This window comes from Solea senegalensis, linkage group LG8 (genome assembly GCF_019176455.1).
Source record: "Solea senegalensis isolate Sse05_10M linkage group LG8, IFAPA_SoseM_1, whole genome shotgun sequence".
Lineage (NCBI taxonomy): Eukaryota > Metazoa > Chordata > Actinopteri > Pleuronectiformes > Soleidae > Solea > Solea senegalensis.
The window spans coordinates 24,173,660-24,180,309 of NC_058028.1; positions in this window are offsets into that span (position 1 = coordinate 24,173,660).

Below are 6,650 nucleotides of genomic sequence, written 5' to 3' on the forward strand. Positions count from 1 at the left end.
CGTCGTCCCATAGAGAACAGTTGAATCTGAGCCTCAAGTGGTTTTAATGTGGAGGCTGCTACGAGAATACGAAAACCACGTAAGACGATCCGTCATCCGTGATAAACAGCTGATTCTGAGCGAACTAGTGACACATTCTAATCGCGTTTTAGCACAAGTTTAGTATTGAAATGTAAATACAACACAATACATTTTTGCTGACATTTTAGAGGAAGCTGAGCTTCCCTTACTGTCTTAGAACAATCCCCACTGTTCGGTAACACTAGATTTTGAAAACTTGAGAAAGCACTCAGAGTGCAAATTCTCCTAAGGTAAGATAAAATCCTGAATCCACATCTGGATCACTGCCAGAATCCAGTCATTTCTTTGCCAGGCCATAATCTACATACATACAAACTCAAATTACCTGGTCAGGAGGAGGCCTCTCTAGAGAGAAAAGTGGGAAAAAACAACTGTTCAGTAGAGGAAACACAATTTTCCAGCATGACATCACAATAAAGATTCATGATGATACTCCACAGATACTTGAAGAAAAAATGTTTGTTTTGATGTGGAACGATGTATATTTCACAATAAATACATGCATAAGATGCAAAATAAATATATCAATATTAAAAACATACAGAAATAATAACATAGAAAATTGTTAGTAAAACACCATACAAGCTTACATGCATATAATTTAATATTGAATGTAATACATTCATCCATCCAACTTCTACCACTTTATCCTCCACATGAGGGTCACGAATAGGGCAAAAGGTGGGGTACACCCTGGACAGAACACCAGTCCATCACAGGGCCGCATAGAGACAAACAACCATTCACTCACTCTCACACTCAATTTAGAGTTTGTCCAATTTGCCTAATCCCCAAATCTGCATGTTTTTGGACTGTGGGAGGAAACCGGAGAACCCGGAGAAAACCCACCCACACACGGGGAGAACGTGCAAACTCCAGGCAGTAAGGCCCGTGTTCCGACCGGGTCGTGAACCCGGGTCTTCTTGCTGCAAAGGCAAAAGTGCTAACCACTATGCTGTGTTTAGCCGGCCATGTTTTTATTATAATGTGATGTCAAGTACCTCTGCCTTAGAGGAAGGAATAAAAGTACCACGCAACACACTTATGTGACTGTAGTTTACAGGCTTGCCAAGCAAACCTATTGAGAGTGGAGACTGATATTACAGAGCAGAGAGATAAACGATTAAATTGTGAACATACTGGTCCCCTCCTCAAACAGGAACCATACACAGAGAAACTCTTCATCAAGTCAAGACTGACAGAGCCGGCCCTGGGCATAGGCAGTATAGGCAAATGCTAGGGGTGCCGTCATCCGCAGGGGGTGCCGAAAACGGAGGAAAGAAAAAAAAAAAAAAATTAAAATTATAAATACTTCTTTTTTTACCAGTGCCATTATTACTATTATTTCGAAATATTATATAAGCCCACAGCAACAAAAAGTCATAGCAAAGACTATTAAATAATGCAGAAGCCTTTTTTCTGGGTGAAACGAGCAGTTGCTCTGTACCTGCCCTCTGTGAGGGGGGCGGGGTCAAGAGGCCAGCTGCCTGAATCTGAACGGACCGTGACCCAGAGACGGAGAAAAAGATTAACGACACTGTATCGGAATTATGTCCAAAAGACTGAAGCCATCCGCCGCCCAAGGAAGGAAAAGAAGGAAAGAAGAGGAAGAAAAACGTGAAAAAGATAGAGGTACAGTAATGTCATGAAATGAATAGTTTAATGCATCGTAGTTACCGTTGTTGGAGCAGAGTGTCTTGCTAGCTTACTTCGGACGATAGCGACATTGTTTAATAATCAATAAATAGCTGAGTCGACGTGTGTTAATGTTACTCCACCTTAAATTCATCAGGGACGTTTGGAAACTTAACGTTAGGCCTGTTCAGGTGTTATTTTACAGGTGTCTTTCCTGCTTGTATGTCAGTTAAAATGCTTTTAGTTGTCCATCCCCTTTGTAATAGGGTGGTTGTAAGCCTTTGGTTTTATGTGTCACAGTTTATGTTTGTTAAAGTTTACATCAGTGACACAGCATCAGGTGCTGCTGTCCTTTTTAATTTGATCTTTCTTTAGTTTTTATTTGGTGTGATATTTTTTACTCAAAGAAATAAAATCTTGAATACACACATGCAGTTTCTGTGTGATTGTATGAAAGTTAATTGTGAAATTGACTGCTGCGATGCAAGGGGGCACCCAAAATTACTCAGGGCCGGCACTGAAGACTGATGTCAGGTCTAACAGTATCACTACAAGTGGAGCAGCTGAAAACGCAGTTCCTTCCCAACTTTAATGTCATTGTTGTAAACAATACACAAGAAAACTGTAATCTGCATTAAAATTGCAACGAGACGCCACTGCAGTTATGGTGTCTTGATTACTTCTGTTACAGCCAGATACATTTATAATTCGTGGAGATGAAAACAGCTAAATCACACTATGGTAAGAGTGGTTGTAGTAATTTACCCCATAGGCAATGTTTATAGCTGATAAAGGCATGTCTTCATTAAAAGGAGGGAAACTAATTCACACATCCATCATCTCAACCTCTACACACTTTCTATCGTATCTCACTATTGCAATATTCAGATGTGGAGGACCCAAGGTCCACGGAAAAACTTTGCTTGTAAGTAAACAAACAAACGTTGGTGCACAGACAGAGTGAGCAACAAGGCACATGAATAATAAGTGAATAAGAATAAAATAAAAAGAAGAACTGGCAACTTACTGATAATGACGTGAAGCAATGGTTGGAACATTTTACGAGATGGAAGAGATGCTCTGTCAGGGAGTGAGAGGTCAGTGGTGACAATTAACAAGCAACAGGTGACACTGAGTGAACGCAGGTGATCGTAATTAGGACAGGACACGTAAAACAGACAGGTAGGCAACAACAGGAAGTAAGGCTTACTGAAATGAGACACAAACATGGCTACAAAATAAAACAAGTAAAATTACAAAATAAGACCAAATGAATCTAAAAAACTATGAGTCCTGCAGAGGAGGAGCATGACAACCGTACTAAAGGGGCATCTTTTCCTCATTAATGACCCAGCAGGTTGGACAGCAGTGTTTTGCTGCCCTCTGTGGCTAAAGGTTTACGCCTCTCTCACTTTCAACTTCAATCACTATCACAGTTTGCTGAGGTCAGAAAACTTTAACGTTGCACAAGAAACAACAGCCAACTGGGATGTTTCAACATCACTGTAGCAAGGTGACAGCGTAAAACACTCAAGGTTGTTGACAATGGTGACTGTATGACTGTATATTAAGACCTACCAGGATGTTGAATGAGCAAAAAGGTGCTTTATTGGCAGCTGCGTGAATCCACTGTGAATCCACTGTGAATCCACGAAAAATGATTCAAAAATAAGATTAAAACTCACTCATTGGCTGACCATGACCAGTTTCCTGAACTACCTTCTACAGTGTTGTTGTTTCTGTTCAAACTTGCCTCGACATGTTCATTGGTAAACCGAACTGTCGACTCCCATATGAACTCACTCTGGTGCTGATGAGGTAGTATAGTGTTGCTTAGAAAATAAAAGTGAAATAATAATGACGTTTAGATGCTCATTTGCACTTCAATGGCAGCATGATCATGGGAACAATTTGACGCATCCTCACTACTCACATTAACCTCGATGAGGCACAGCTGTCACTGAAGAAGAGAGGAGAGTTTGCTTGATACAGAAACTTCAACTTTACTTCAGAGATGACTTTAAGACGTCTACTAGACAGTTTGAGGATTTTAAGGAAGGCCATTTTTTGTTAACGGTCCCTGCTGTCTGTGCTTGTCGGATTGACAAAATGAAAAGAGCACATATATCACCGGCTGTACTCTTGGTGGATGACAGGTAGGTTGGTAATGAGGGCCTCTGTGTTACTGGCACTGGTATTAAATGTTTCCTTCTGACTAAAACAGTGAAATGAAGCTTTTGAAGCATATTTAGTCAAAATGGAATTATGAAATATGTTTGGCTGTCCTCAAGTCTGAGTTGTCCAGGATGTGCCCTGCCTTTGGCCGTTTGTCAGCTGGGATTGGCACCAGCAGCCCTACAACTCTCATGTGGAGGATAAAGCAGTAAACAATGGACGGATGGATGGATGGATGGATGCCTTTAAGCCCCACTTATAACTTGAGTCCATTAAAATTTTTCTGAAATAAGATCGTCTTCACCTCCAGATTGGAAAAGATCTAAAATATCTAGGGTGAGGAGTTTGGTTTGTCGAGTACAAGGCTACAACCAATGCAACTGATAAATCAAACCCTGCTGCCTGTTCTCCCATCGAAACACAAAAACACCGACTGCTTAAACATTATTGGAACTGTGGATGAGGGTTTGGTTTGTGACAGGTCAAAATTTTCTTGTCCGGTCTAATTGATCCTTGGAGATTTTGGGAAAAGAAAAAATCCCTTTCTGTGAGTAAAAACTCTCAGATACAATTCAATTTATTTATTTTTACAACAATTTAAATCCAAGAAAACCTCCTGGACCTGATCTTGTTGATCCGTACTTTAAATTTAAACTTAAAATTGGCAATTAACTTTACAGTCAAATCCCCTGCATATCATTTTAACACTTGAATCTCTTGGGAATGAAAATCTGCCTTTATTCTCTTTGTAATAGAAGAGGAAAGGACCATTTTAAATGACTACAGTCCAATATCAAGTTTGTCTGTGCTTGCTAAGTTTGTTTCTGTCGCTAATCAATCAAAGTTTTGATTGATGTACCATTCCAATAATTTGTCAACATGTCCAGATTAAAGTGTAGTAATATGACTGCTTCACGAAGGTTGTGGCATTTCTGTTGCATCACTCTTTTTCTATATATGATATATTATATGATGGTGAACCACAAGGCTCTGATTTAGGCCCACATTTATTGTACTATGTTTATGTAATAGGGTACATTGTTGATACTGTATAGCACTGTTATGTACTGAAGCCCAAGGACTTCATATATTCAATGATTGTACATTCCAAATTGAAAGAAGTAAACAAACACTTGTTACGATATAACTGTCATGGCCAGATCATGAAATGCGACTTCCCCCATGCTTGTCTTTTTTTCCCCTCTTCTCTTCATTTAGTCTCCTATTGTGTTTTTATTTTAGCTGCACGTCTAACCCACGTATCCCTTGGAAACTGGTTTTATTTGCAGTCAAACTTTGATTGTTCACTAAAGGTCAAAATATATAGAACGCCTCTTTGTGTGCTTCTGCTCACATTTAAAAAAAAATATATGCAGTATATGTTTATACTCACGAATTTATTAAAGCTTGAGACACAATCTCAGAAATATTCATTCCTATTCAGTCTATAATTAGACCAACACTGTCAGGTTCTTTACTGTATCATTCTCCTGTGAATGTAAGACCTTCACTGATGACCTGATGATGTTCATCCGTTAATGTCTGCGCCCAGAGCCGCACCATCCTTGAGAAACGCAGTGGTCGTAGTTTGATTTGTAGTGATTTGCTGCAAATAAATCGACTGTAGGTGCCTCTGTTGCTCCCCCCCATTGGCCTTAATTATCACACAGTGTGAAATTATTGATGGATTACAAGAAGAACATGTAGATCCACCACAACCACTAAGCTCAAACTGAATTCATCCTTCCCCAAATCCCTCAGCTAAATGAGGCCACTTCCTCACAGCCTTTGTTTGTTTAATTCTGACTGCGACATCCATCCCAAACAGCGCAACATCAGACTGATCAATCAACAGAGTGCTTCATACTGCTGTCATTGTCAGCGCCCTCCCAGAGTCAAGGAACACACTGACACCCTCTGTTTGCATCCTTTCTCTCCTTTCTCTGGGCCCTGAACGGGCCAAATAGTCCCCTCTTTGTCCTCCCCACCCATATTGATGGAATCTGAAAGTAAGCAGATTTGCAACGGATATTAACAGTAGGCTTGCACAACAATGGCACAAGGTTGAGAACAAATGTGGCCTTTATGTCCAATGGGGGCCTTGTTCCAAGAATGGATGGGAGGAGAGGAAAGTGAAATGTGCGAGGAGGGGTGTGTTTTCACACTGCAGATGGAAATGAGAATGTCTTCACACACATAGACACAAATTTAAGTCGGACACCAATATGAGACAGATTTTGTAGTTTTCTGTGTAGATCATGGAGGAAGGAATCATAACAGCAAAAGCATGTACTAGCATATACTAGACACGACAGCGCCAGTCACCAGGATCATATGTTGAAAAGTGATAGCATCTAAGCTCCACGGAGAACTACTCTTCTGCTCTTTTATGCTATTCATGCTATTCAACAGCATAGTAGAGCTCACTGACAATATTCCACTCAGGCTCTTATAGAGGTGGGTGAAAATATCGATTTGGTCATATATCGCGTTTCCTTGTCGTACAGTACGATAATTGTTTACTACTACAGCTACTACATCTACTTGATGTCTCCTCATGGTGGCGCTGCACAAATGAATGAGGGGAAACTTGGGAGGAAGTTAACTGGCTGAAGAAGAGGGAGTTTACAGCGGGATAATGATGGAGAAAGCTGCGTTAACAGATGCCCCATCCACGTTCAATACATAGACTTTGATTAAATCATTCCCAATATTATTGGTATTGTGGACTATATATCGCGTCTGTGATTCCCACCCCT